Here is a 14,919-nt window from a genome sequence, read left to right on the forward strand (position 1 = left end):
CCTAGGTAAGCGCTCTACCACTGAGCCAAATCCTCAACCCCGAGAGATTTTTGATGTTAGAAATTGATTGGAAAATCCTAATAAGAATTAAAAGGTGGCACTTAGTTTTATACTGCAGAACATGGTAAGGGGTGTGTTTTATGAAAGATGGTTTGATAGAAAAGGAACAGAGGAAGGACAGAAGCCAACTTATCCCTCTGTCTGTATATAACATCATAACTACAATTTCTGGCATGCTCTGCAATGCCCAGAACTACGGCATTTTATATACAGGGCTGCAGCTTAAAGTGTCCATTGTTCACGGCTTAAGAAACCCATGTTACAAGGTGGCAGAGCTCAAATATTTGAAATTCTGTGCTAGGAATTACTATTTTTTCAAAGGACATGTAATTGATTGGAAACTTAATAAGAAGCAGCAGCAGATATGATAAAACTGACTGTATATGTCTTACAAAACCATATCGCCCAATCCTAGAATGAATTAAGACTTTAGTTGATCAATGTAATGGCCCACTCGATTGAGACCAAGAACTTCTTAGTTTTTCTTCTGTTTTTGTTTTGTTGTTTGTTGTTTTGGTTTGGTTTTTTGTTTGTTTGTTTGTTTGTTTGTTTGATTTTTGGTCAAAGACAGAGTTCACTTTGATTAATTACATCTTTTTTTCTTGTCTCAAGTTTATTTGTAAAAACAGCATAGGACACTGGTCATCTGCAAATAGCGTGTAGGTACACGTGTCACAGCAGTCCATCTGTCTTCACACTGGCAGAAGCCTTTTCTATGGGGACCTCACAGGGGCCTGGGCATCCTTGGGAGTCTGGGCTGGAGCTTTGTCCTAGGCCTTAGCTGGAGCTTTGGCCTCTGCCTTGGTTTGAACCTTGGGCTTTGGTTGGCAGAGCCTACGACCTTTGGCCATGTAGCTTCGAATCTTCTTCCTAAGCTTGGGGTGAGCGATGAAAGACAGACGGCTGAGTTTGGGGCTGGAGCCCTTTGGCATCTTGGGCTTGCTGGCCTGAGGCTTCACGAGGGCCTTGATGGCCTATGCTTATGCACTCACTGCCTCGGCCTTGTTGACCTGCATCTTCTTCAGGCCTTTCTTGCTGTGCTTCTTGGCAAAGCGCATGTTCCTCAGAGACTTGGGGTCGACCCCCTTACGAGATTCGTATCTTTGTGACCGGGGTTTTTTGATGCCATTTCTGTGCCGTTTGTGGGACTGGTTGTGTGTGGTGTGGATCTTGGACTTGGCCATGTCGGCACGATAAGCCGCGGCTCCCACAGCGCCTGGGACCGGAAGAGAAAGAGAGTGATTACATCGTAACAGAATCATTTTCTGAGCAGGTTAGAGTAACTCATGAAGGATTCTAATTTTGTTCAGCATTTAGGATAAATTTGAGAATGTTCTTACAATGTTCATTTGGCTTCTTCTTTATTTTAGTACAATATAATAATCTATAATTTAAGATTTCAGCCATTTTAAGCATACATTTCTGGTTTTTAAGATTTAATTTTTAGAGATCTTACCCTGGGTGTGAGTTTCTCTCTCTCTTTCTACGTGTGCGCACGTGTGTGTGCGTGTACGTGTGTGTGTGTGTATGTGTGTGTGTGCGTGCGCGCGCCCGCGCAAGTGTGTGCGTGTGTGTGTGTGTGTGTGTGTGTGTGCGCGCGCGCGTGCATACGCGCGTACACCAAGGAAGCCAATAAACTGTATTGGATACTCTGCAGCCACGTACACAGACAGTTGTAGACCTCCCAATATGAGTACTAGTGACTGTAACCTGGTCCTCTGGAAGACCAGCCTACTGTCTTAATCGTGTATACTTCTCTAGCCCTAAGTGAGCAGACCTGACTCCCTTAAATTCACATTAAAACACAATCACTGTCACCATTCTTTCCTAGAACTCTCACAACCCCTAGTCAAAATTACATACCCTTTAAACAATACAAGATTTCTTTCTCCCTCTAGTCCCTGATATCCACTATTGCATTTTATGTCCCTATAAACGTGACAACTTTAGTACCTGAAACATCAGTTCTATCACACTTCCCTCCGTTTAGCCCTTCATCAATTCACCTGTAGAGTTTTGACATCTCAGTAGTTGTAAACAGTACTGCTCTGAACACGCGTCTGCGTGCTTGCTCCCCAGACACTGGCTCTGTTGAAATATCCATCTCTCCAATTAAGACATTTTCAACGTATGCTTCGCTTGCGTTATTCTCTCGTATAATCATGTTTAAATATTTCCTGGTGAGGGATCATCTACTGACTCTCCAGCATTCCTCCCTTCTTGCCCGTGCTTCTCTAAACCCCCTGGCATCCCCAGAATTTATATGCAGAGAAGGGCATATGACACACCTACAAGACAGAAATTCATTAGTGGTGCAGCCTGAATAACAAGTTATTTGCTCATTATCCTGCCTGTCACATTCCTGGGTGTTATCGTCCCAGGCTCCTCATTAGCACCTCAGTATTATGCTCCTCCATAGATAGTGTTTGTAACTAAGTGTCTCTGCAAATCCCTGCTAACAAAATGTCACGGGGTACATTTCCAAGACCTTCTCTAGCTGTAACACTGAAAAAGCATCTGAGACCTCTTACAAAATGAATATTTCAGCAATTAGGGGCCTGGACTGCCAGGTAGAACAAATAAACTAGAGGTAAGGAAAAATGACCAGTGAATCCACATTAAATTTATTTTCTGTCTTGGCTGCTTGTTAATCCCTAATTGCTAGCAGACAGGTAGGAGGATAAATTTCCCAGCAATCGTCCTTATAGAATATAACTTGAATGCCCAGTTAATTGCCAGTCTGTTGTTATGTTTAATTTAGATAAAGTAGCTCTTTAGGAAAACTGCTTTTTAGACAGTCAAAAATTGCTTGCTCAAAAATTAGAGTCAAGTCTGTGGAACCAAGGTCTAGTTCAGCCCCACTCCTCCTGAAACTGTCACTCAACTCCTCCATAGCTGTGGAACCAAAAGTCTGGAGTCCATGTATGGTCTTCATAATGGTAGACAGAAGATAGGGAAGGCTGAATGGTGGGCTACTTCATAGCTTTCTTCTATCTCTGCCACCCTACATGAGTCATGACCCAAGGGAAATAATTGTGGAGCCCACACTTGTGGACTCTTCTAGAAACAATGGTATATTTAAACAGAGGGCTTATCTTACGATTTCTGAACTTTCTGCATTTTCCGAAACATAGACACAACATTTCTGTTAAGATTGTCCAAGTCCTGAGTTACATCAGGATCAACCACACACTACTGATGGCTTTTCACACTTGCCTCTTTCTGAAGAAGTAGGGAGGAAAGACCAAGTTCTTGTAGTGCTTCCTCTTCTGCAGTCTTGCTGGCTGAGTGGTAGAAGAGCTTTTTAGTAAGCAAACCAAGTGACTCTTGGCAGAACATTATCAAGACTGAATTGACAGGTGGCTTATTCTGCCATCTCTGTAGACACATTATGATCTGAAGCCATGCGTTAAGGTCTTACCACCAAGTAATAGAAATAACTTCTAAAGAGCCTTGGAGTCAAATGAGAGATCAACCATGAGATGGTAACCTGATCTAAGGCCCTGGTCATCATGTACGTCACTACATGTATGTAAAAGTCTGTTCTCATCCACCTACTTTTTACCCTCAGGTTCCAGGCCCACTGGATCTGTGAGAACCCAGGAAAATACATTTCCATCCTGAAGGTTAGAGAAAACAGTTTCCCTTTATGCCTATCAAGGTGCTTCAATACCTCTTGTCAATGGTTAACTACAGGAGACAATCTGAAACATTCTCAAGTACTTTACTAAAAACAAATTAGAGAAGGATGAATACATTTTTACTTCATTCTCTTTGGACAGTTTGAACAATTTACAATTCATTACTATTGATAATGAGAATTAATAAAATGATTGAGTAACTACTGCTGATCCTTCATCTTAATCAAATGTTGGTGATGCCATCAGGGATGAGCATCTACATGGGTTTGATTAGCTCAAAGCACAGGAAATTCTGGGAAGCTGCAGAGGACTGGAAAGTTCAAAACCTGTCCAGATTCACTAAAGCGGAGTGACAGTAGGAGTTGACGCTCATGCTTTCACTCCAAATCCCAGTGCTAATTCTCACAGTTACTCTTGATTAATAGCCTAGTGCCTCCCATTCAGTCAAGCTAAACACGGTGGTGATTTCGTTAATGAAGGTATTAAAAGTTCTAGACATTTCAATCTTGCTATGTGACATATATTTTCTTTCCTCTTTTTTTTCTAGGCTGTGTCACCTAAGCAAAGATCCAAAGAAATCAAAGCTTTCACTTCCTTTCTTCCCACCTTTTTTTCTTCCTTCCTTTTCCTTTTTATATTGAATGACTTTCATAGGATACACAGAATGTACTGGATGTTTATTTATAGACTTTAAAGTAGTATTGCAGAAAGAATAAATTAGCAACTTTAGAAGCCCATTATATGCTTATTCTATTTGAATTTAATCCATTTTGCACGACAATTCTTCTATGTTCAGTAAACTTGAATTAATAATTAATAATTAATAGTATATTCTATTTTCTGAAATAAAACAAAGGTTTCAGAATGTCTTTATTCCTTTGTTTCTGAAATATCAGAGAAAAAAGATATTTCAGGGTACTAAAACACCTATTCATTTTAAATATAAACAGAAATGTCTAGGAGTTTACATCTTTCAAATGATACAATCATGGTTGTGTTCTGTTAGCTGTAGACATGGGCATATAAACTATTTGATGTGTCAAGCTTGCAGTCCTCTTTCTGTTTATTTGGCTCTAACTATCGATACTGGGTTGTATTATTAAACCTCATTTCTGTCCTTCCTAAACATACAATAAATTCTGTCTTATAAATCTACATTTCTACACCAATGCACCACTGCTGGTTGTGAAAAATATCTAGGCTATTCTGGAAAATAATTTGGAAAAGGCTTTGTAATGCCTGTTACATAATCATAAACTTACCTCCAAATATGAGTCTAAGAGAAATGAAAATGCATATCGCATAAAGGAATCAGTGTTTTACATGGGGTCTATATTCAAATGTCTGTAGGTACTTTGTACTAACTGAATGTTGAAAATAACTGTCTATCAATAGACAAACTAGTAGGTCACTTGAAGTATAGTAATAACATAAACATTATTCTGAAATTCAAAGTTGTTTGCACCTGATAAACACAGCAAGAAGTAACAAAATCATGTCAAGCAAAAGCAGCCATAGACACATTCAATTTCATGTGACCCACATCTGATTATATAAAAAAGAAATGAATGATATAATGATAGAACTCAGATCAGTAAAATCAGTCACCTTATAAACTCTTTTCATACAATGTTTTCTGTAACTTTTGAGATAAGATGTATTTCATTCGTTACTTAAAGATTTAGCAGATTGCATCGTGTAATGTTTGTTGTCTGGCCGTCCTATAGTCCTGAGAATAGCACATGATGGTACAGATATTGCTCAGACTTAGCTTTGTGACACTTTGTAAAATGTCTTCAAATCTCTGTTCACAAAGAATTTTGGTACAGCAGATCCCATATCTAAAGCAAAATAAATAAGACTCTGGCAAATATTGCATGTTCTGGCAAAAAAGAGTAGGAAGAAGGAGGGAGACCTAGGAGGGAGTGAATATGGTCAACGTATATGATACATATAGGCAAAAGTGTCATTAGAAAACTCATTAATTCTTACAATGAATCTGAGCTAATGCATTTTTTTTTGGTTCTTTTTTTCCGGAGCTGGGGACCGAACCCAGGGCCTTGCGCTTCCTAGGTAAGCGCTCTACCACTGAGCTAAATCCCCAGCCCGAGCTAATGCAATTTAATACAGTTCTCTTTTATTGGGACACTTTGGGTGGGTTTTGTACTGAGGTAAAGCTGATTGTATATGGCAGGTATCTTTCCTCCTTTATTTTCTGGAAGAATTTATATAGTGCTTTTATTTTTCTTTCTAATTGTCTGGTGGAACTCAGTTATTGTGCCCTCTGGATAGACCATTTTCTCCTTGGAAAAGGTTTCGGCTACACATTCAATTTACTTTATTAATAGATAGCAGTATTCCATCTCTGGATCCATTCTCCTCCTCCTCATCATGATCTCTTCCTTTTTTTTCTCCTCCCCCTCCTTCTTCTTTTTAAAAGAGTCTAGGTAGCAATGAATATCCTAGTAAGAGCACCAGTGAAAGGGGAAGCCCTGGGTCCTGCTAAGACTGAACCCCCAGTGAACTAGACTGTTGGGGGGAGGGTGGCAATGGGGGGAGGGTGGGGAGGGGAACACCCATAAAGAAGGGGAGGGGTGAGGGGGATGTTTGCCCGGAAACCGGGAAAGGGAATAACACTCGAAATGTATATAAGAAATACTCAAGTTAATAAAAAAATAAAATAAAAGAGTCTTTATTTATTTTGAACACTCCAAGGGGCTGGGCCCTAACAGAAATTATGCAAGCAGGCTATATATTTTTTCTTAAATTACACCTGTATCATTTAACAATTTACTTTCATAATGGAGTTTATGACACTATTTTTAAAAATTTTTTAGCCTTTGAAGTGATATCTTCCTTTTCCTTTCCCTTTGTCATAATATCCTCCCTTTCTCCTTTCCTTCATCATTCTTAGCCTTGAATAGTTTTAGTCTGAGCCTTGAGTAGTCCAGTCACAGAACTGTTTTTCAACTTCAGTAACTTTGTATGGTTAATTTTCAATATCTTAGAGCCCTATGTTTGTCTTTAGCATTTTGTTGCTTTTATATGTTTGTATTACATTCTTATTTTTCTAGTTCCTTGGGTAGCAACAGATGTGATAGTCGAGACTTTTAATTCTCAACATCTAAACTTCTTTATAAACACAGTGATAGATGGATCTCACAAAAATATTTTCTATAATTTTTGTCAGTCATTAGTAATTTTCACTGTTTGGCTTACAGGTTATTTAGAAATATGTTATTTAATTTTCAAATATGTAGGAAGTACCCAGAGTTTTTGTTGTTGATCTTTAGGTTACTGATGCTGTTGTTACTTTCTACAGCATCAACTCTTTGCAATTAAAAAGTCTATACGATGCCAACTAGGTCACTCTAGTTAATAGTGCTGTTGAGGCTTTTTATGTCTCTATTGATTTTTCTGTCTTCCTGTTATAGTAATTACTGATAAAAGGACGTTAATGTACCAACTACACTTGCAGATTGGTCTGTTTCTGACTTCAATTTTACAGTTTTGATTTCAGCTATCGAAACTCACCAGGGAGGAACATGAATGTTTAAGATTATTGTTTCTTCTTGAGGAATAGAAACTTTACCAATCATGTAACATAATTCCTTAGCCCAGGTAACAGTTCCTATTCCAGATCTGCTCTGTCTGACACTGATACCGCCATTCCAGTATCTTTTGTTTAGTGCGTGTATCAAGCACTATGCTTTATGTATATAACTGAAGGAGTTTCTTCCAGAAGTGGGTTTGAAATCAAAATGGAATGCGATAGTAAGAAAATTTGAATTTGTATATGTCTATAATATTTATGATTGTTCCATTTAACCTGTGTATCACTGATATTCTACTTGATTTCAATCTCCTTTTGCAAGTGGTATTTTCTTTTTCATGTTTTGAATTTTTATTACATAGGCTTACATAAGGTGACTTTCTCACAAGTATACAGTGCACTTGATGTACATTTCCCAATATCCTGCTATCCTCCCCTTTCCATTCCTGCCTTTGGATACTATTCCCCTTTTATTTCCCGACATGGTTTTGTTTCTACTTTAATGTCTGTACATATATAATTTATGTGTCTATGAAGACAAGGGTCCTTAGATGAAAAACTGAAAAACAACATAATTGCTTTTCAAGACTGAGAGAATTTGCTTAATACTATGATTTCTCATTGTCTCTCTTTTCCAGCAAATGGTAGAACTCCATTCATATTTATTGCTGAAAAACTCCCTTGTTCCTATAATGTCCATCATTTTCTTTATCAATTCCTGTGCTGATGGACACCCCAGAAATTCATTTGGTTGTCAGTTTAGTCACCATGGAAACATGGACATGTTCAAAGGCGTTTCTAGGCCAGGTTAACTGATAGGGGAAAGCACAACTTAACTCTAGGTGGCACTGTACCTCGGTTGTGGTATTGGACCGTATAAACACGAAATGAGCTGAGCATCAGCATTTATCTGTCTCTGCTTCCTGACTATGGACATGACGTAACTGGCTGCTAATGTTCTTATCCCCATGTCTTCTCCACTACGTTGGATTGTTTGGAGCCAAAATAAACACCTCCTTCGGTAAGTTGCTTTGTCAAGCACTTTGTCATATCCATGAAAAACCAGTAGTAGTATTTAGTCTGTTTCTATAACTCACTGATTATGAGCAGTGTGCTCAGTGTGTGTGTGTGTGTGTGTGTGTGTGTGTGTGTGTGCGTGTGCGTGTGCGTGTGCGTGTGTGTGTGTGTGCATAGATATAGATACAGATACAGATACAGATGATACAGATACAGATACAGATACAGATACAGATACAGATAGAGATACAGATACAGATACAGATACAGATACAGATACAGATACAGATATAGATATATATTATGAGTGTGTGGATATCTCTGTGTTACATTGACTAGATTTCTTTAATTATAATTACTTGACATCTAGTGGCAATGAATCTGTCAGTGCCAGAGTCCTGTATTAACAGGGTTCAGAACACAAAGAATGTGTGGAAGAGGCCAAAGAAGACTTTGACCAGGAAGTACAACTCACACACATTGGAGCTGAGAAAATTCAGTATACCTTTATTTATACATCTATTTTTATTTATACATTCATTTTTTAAAATTTTCCCACATACAGTCTTTTTTGAAAATTTCCTATATTTAACACTGATATGCACACTGTACTTTTTCTCTTTCTTCACCTCCTCAATCCCCATTGTTTCCTGTTAACTCATGATTGTATCAAGGAAGAGGCTACTCTCTAACCCAAAATATTGGTGCATACCCAAGTGCCCATGGTCGGTAGCAATTGCAGTAACACTATAGAGAGGCTGTAGACTACATACCAAAGACATTCTGATTTAATTATTGATATCTAGCTTCTCTCCATATCCTAGTCTGAAAATCTAATTCTTCCAATGCCCAGTGCCCTAGTAAATTAGTAACAGGAGTCAGTTCCTCATTCTTGCTAGGCTCACCTCTTCTAAATGTTGCTATTTGGTCTTGGAACCAATGATCCAGCAAGACCATTCTAACTTTCTGGTAATCAACTAACTGTTGTTAACAACAGATTAATGGGCAAATTGTTGTCAGAACTAAGTTCCCATTGGAAGAGAACATCCAGACATTAGCTGTTGTACCCAGACCAAGGCCTTGTGTTGACTCAATCATATCACCACCATTACCAAATAGAGTAGTTGTGATCTAGGTCACTCCACGATCCTTAGAGACAAACAAGAATGGATCATAGACTGAGCTTTCTTTTTCTGGTTCTAGGGAAATGGCTGTCACAGACAAAGTGAAAGTAAAGTATTGCAAGTCTCCAATAGCAAAGCCAAGAATGCAAACAAATACAAGGCAAAATGTTAGCTCATTTCCATGATTAACAAAATTAACCTCCACCTTTGACTTAGCTGTTTCCAAGATATGTTAGCACAAGCTTAATGGGAAAAAAGTACATTTAGGTTGTCTATTTCATGTTCTAGTTAACCCATTTTTTACATTTAATTGTTCTTTGCCTCCGTTTTGCTGAAAAACAGGACTGAATCCTGTAGTTGAGTTGCACATTTAACAGTTGTAAAGACTCTACTGTATGAATAAGTTCAACATACAGGAAGCGTCCTATATAAAAATAGCAAGTTAGGGTCTACACTGTCTGCAATCGGAGTTTAAACACGAAGGTTTCTTCTCCCATTTGCATGGTGTCATATCAAATACATCAGTGTGTAAAAGAAGGACTCAGGTCTCCTGAATGACTGGGAAAACTCATCTCCAGAATTAAATCATTCCATTAGATCCATGGAGTAGTACCGTGATTCACAATTTGATTGCACTTTAGCAATAGAAGAATGACAATTAAAATACTCATGCAGACAAAGAAAATTTCCTTTGGGTTGTAGTGTTGTAGAACGAATCCATTTATGGCTACAAAAGAAAAAATATGTATTTTAAAATTGGTTCACAATCATTTTTTAAAATCCTACCATTATTACAGGTACATAGTTACTAAAAATATTTAGCTGGGTATGTATACTGTTAACAGAAATGTATCACACTTTTATATACTATTTTATAGAGTACTCAATAAAATGATAATCTCTGGCTCAAAAAAAAAACAAAAAAAGTGAATCAAGCAATTCCTCAGGAAAGGCCAGGGGATTCTGCATGATAATCCCCACAGGGCCTTGCCATGTGTGGACACAGCTCCTCAGGATTTGCTCTAAGGAGAGCTGTCTGCATTGTAGCCATGCATCTGTCCCAGCAGAGGTTTGGCCACCTCCATGTCAGCTTTTCTGTTGTTTTGTTGTTATTTTGTTTGTTTTGTTTTCATCTGATGACAGATAATTTTGGAAAAAAATCACAAAAGACATTCAAAAACTGAGTGAGGTATGGAAGTGGCCAAGATCATTGTTTCTTTTAGAACTGAAGACATCTTGACTTGTTATGGCTAGCCAAGATTTGAAGCCTGTTGTCATTTTTATCTCTATTTCCCTTTTAATAATGCATCATCTAGCCACTTTAAGGTTTTGTATACATCATAGGTTGTGATACAACTTTCTGTAACTGACTTTTTTCTATTTATTCAAAAAATTTTTCTGTCCAAACTCATGCAATTTTCATGACTCACTATCAGGGTACTTGATATTATGTATCATTTTCACCTGTTTTTCTCATTTCTTTAAAGAATTATGTCCTTAAATTAATTGATTTTCTTCTTGCAATGTGCTATACAACATCAGTTTTCTCTGTAGCACTCTGTAAGGCTTCCATTCAGGTTTTCAGCCTCTTCACTTATCACATTACATCCATACTTTAACTTCGTTCATATACTGGAAACTGTAACTCTCTGCTAATTCCCTCATTTTTAATTCTCAGTCTGTTTCTGCTATGACTTGCTCTTTACTCTTTAAATTTGTTTTGTTGTAACAGTATGTTTCAAAATTTAATCTTCTATGTTTTGGAACTTGTACACTTCTGAGTTTTCTTACAATCCATATTATTGATAAACTTATTAATTGCTTGTAGTAATATTTTAAAGGTTGTTAGGGTTTTTCTTGTGAATGAAATTATCATACACAAATACTGGATTTTTTACTTTCCAATCCTTATAGTTCTTTTTCCTTATTGTCATTTCCAGAACTTGCAGTATATTGCTGAATGAAGTTATTGGTAGGGACTTCCTTGTTTTATTTTAAATCTTAGCTAAAATTGCTTATCACTTCAAAGTTAAGTATATTTGGTAGAGCAGTACTTTATATTTTAAATGATTTAATTAAAATATCATTACATCATTTTCTCCTTCCACCTTACCTCTCCAATGATGATTCGTTCCCAAAATCAAAACCTCCTCTGCTTGGATAAGTTTTGTTTCATCTACATATGAACGAAACAACATATATATATATGACCTGCTGAATCTGTTCAGTATTGCCTGCAACATATGTTTCTAGGTCTGACCAGTGAATATTAGACAGCCAATCAGAGAAAATGAATTCATCACTTCTCATTAGTAGGTAATTTCCTATAGATCTCATCCAGAGTGAGGCTCTGGAAGATTTCCGTCTACCCTGAGATGTCAACTGAGTTTGGAATTGTTCAGTTCTTGTTTAAACAGCCATGTTGTTAAGGTTGCATAGCTGAAGTTTCTCTGTCACACCTAGAAAACATATTCCCTGACTTTCTGGACCTCTGGCTCTTACAATCTTTTTGTCTTCTCTTCTGGGATTTTCCCTGGACCTTGAGTGATAGAGATTAATATAGGTTTTTAACTGATGTCTATTACCAAACAAATGTTTTCTGGGAGTTTTTTCCATGAATAATGGTAAAATTTAAAATTATTTCTCTGCATTTTATTACATATGGTATTGCAAACATTATTGGCATCATTTTTAGTTATTATACTGAATAGTATTTTCATTGATTTTCAGATGCTAAGCCAAGGTATTTTCAGATAAATCTGAATTGGCACAATGGCTCTTTGTTTTGTAGTCCTGATTGATAATATTTTAAGAAGAGGTATACAATTCAGCCTGGTCTTTTCTGCTGGGACAGACTGCTAGCTATAATCTGCTCCCTGGAAGAGCCTATACCAGAGGATCTGCTGCACTTAGCATTTGGTAAGAATCCCCCTCCCCCAAAGTCCCACATCAGCAAGGGGGCCAGTGGACTTGGGGACCCACCAACTCTCCAAACCCCCCACCCACTGATTACCAATCTCCTCTGCCTGGTCCTTTCTGCTGGGACTGACTGCTAGCAAGTCTGCTTCCCAGAAGAGGCTCTATCTTCAGACATACCAGAGGATCTGCTGCACTCAGAACATTTGACGTCATACCTTGAAGCATACCAGAAGAACCACTGTACTCAAAACATTTGATACCACATCCTGAGGCTTCCCAGGAGCTCTGCTGCACCCAGGGCATCTGACACCACAACTGGAGACATCTCAGGAGATCCACTGTACCCAGGACACCACAGCTTGAAGGCATCCCAGGATGCCTAGGCAATTGACATCATGGTCTCAAGACTTCTCAGGGGTTCTGTGGCATGCAGTGAAACTGACCCAAAAGACTGAAAGCCTCCCTGGAGTATGGCTGTACACAAGGAAACAGAAACCACAGTCCATTCACCCCACACACACCCTGTCTCAGAGAACAGCTTCTCACAGGACAACAGTGTGACTGCTCCTCTGAAGACCCAGCAGTCTGAAGGCCTCACAGGAGATCTATTGTAGCCATGGCAACAAATCAGCAGCTTCTCTGCCCCTCTGAATACGCTCCAGTTGGAAGGCCGCAGAGGAGTTCTGCTACAGCTAGTGCAGCAGGCCTACCAGGAGACCTGTAACAACCCAGTGACAAAAGAGCAGACTCCAGACAGAGTCATCCAGACCAGCAAACACTAGGGATAGCCAGATGGCAAAAGGCAAGCTCAAGAAATAAACAACAGAAACCAATATACGTGGGCATCGTCAGAACCCAGTTCTCCCACCACAGCAAGCCCTGAATACACCGACACATCTAAAAATCAGGAAGCCAACCTAAAAATCCTTTCTCATGAAGATAATAGAATCCTTTAAGGAAGATATAAATAACTCAATGAAAGAAATACAGGAAAACACAGGTAAATAGGTAGAAGCCTTAAAGAGGAAACAAATAAATCCCTTAAAGAAATACATGAAAACACAATCAATCAAGTGACAGAACTACATAAATTGGTCCAAGACCTAAAAATGGAAGTAGAAACAGTAAAGAAAACACAAATGTAGACAAACCAGGAAATGCAAAACCTAGGAAAGAGATCAGGAATTACAGATGTAAATATCACTAACAGCATACATGAGATAGAAGAGAGAATCTCAGGTTTAGAAGATACGGTAGAAGAGATTGACACAACTGTCAAAGGAAATTCAAAACGTAAAAAACTCCTAACCCAAAACATCCAGGAAATTCAGGACACAATGAAAAGATCAAATCTAAGAATAATTAGAATAGAGGAGAATGAAGATTCTCAGCTCAAAGTACCTGAAAACATCATCAACGAAGTGATAAAAGAAAACTTCCCCAACCTAAAGAAAAAGATGGCTATAATAGTATAAGGAGCCTACAGAACAATAAATAAGTGGGCCCAGAAAAGAAAATCCTCTCATCACATAGGAGTCAAAACACTAAATGCACAGAACAAAGAAAGAATAGTAAAGTTGAATGAGAAAAGAGCTAAGTAACATACAAAGGCAGACCTATCAGAATTACATCAGACTTCTCAACAGTGACTATGAAAGCCAGAAGAACCTGGTCAGAGGTCATGCAGACTCTCAAAGAGAACAAATGGCAGTCTAGACTACTATACCCAGCAAAACTCTGTATCAACATAGATAGAGAAACCAAAATATTCCAGGACAAAACCAAATTCAAACAGTATCTATCTACCAATCCAGCCCTACAGAGGATCTTAGAAGGAAAACTCCAATACAAGAAAGATAGCCATACCAAGACAAGATATTGATCATCTCACAACAAAGACAAAAGGAAAAAAACACAACATAAAGTTACCTACAAAAGCAAATATAACAGGAACTAGCAATCATCTGTCTTTAATATATCTCAATATTAATGGACTCAACTCACCTATTAAAAGACATAAACTAGCAGGCTAGATATGCAAACAAGATTCAGCATTTTGCTGGATACAAGAAACACATTTCATAGACAAAGACAGACAGTATCTCAGAGTAAAAAGATAGAAAACCGTCTTCCAAGCAAATGGTCCCAAGTAACAAGCTGGAGTAGCCATCCTAATATCCAATAAAACAGACTTTCAACCAAAAGTTACCAAGCGTGATGAGGAAGGTAACTTCATACTCATCAAAGGGAAAATCCACCAAGAGAAAGTCTCAATTCTGACCATCTATGCCCCAAATGCAAAGGCACCCGCATTGATAAAAGAAACTTAGTAAAGCTCAAAACATAGATTGAACCCCACACAGTAATAGTGGGAGACTTCAGCACCCCACTGTTACCAATGTACAGGTCATTGAAACAGAAACTAAAGAGAGGCACAGTGAAACTAATTGAGGTTATGAACCAAATGGATTTAACAGATATCTACAGAAGATTTCACCCTAACACAGAATATACCTTCTTTTCAGCACCCCGTGGTACCTTCTCCAAAATCAACTGCATAATTGGTCACAAAACAACATTCAACTGATACAAGGAAATTGAAATA

General features: G+C 38.1%; 1 pseudogene; it reads right to left on the minus strand.

The window, feature by feature from the left end:
- Window positions 1–672: 672 nt before the first annotated feature.
- Window positions 673–1,366, minus strand: LOC108351121 (60S ribosomal protein L29 pseudogene; annotated as a pseudogene).
- Between the last annotated feature and the right edge of the window lie 13,553 nt (window positions 1,367–14,919).

The sequence above is a fragment of the Rattus norvegicus genome, chromosome 5 (genome assembly GCF_036323735.1).
Source record: "Rattus norvegicus strain BN/NHsdMcwi chromosome 5, GRCr8, whole genome shotgun sequence".
NCBI lineage: Eukaryota > Metazoa > Chordata > Mammalia > Rodentia > Muridae > Rattus > Rattus norvegicus.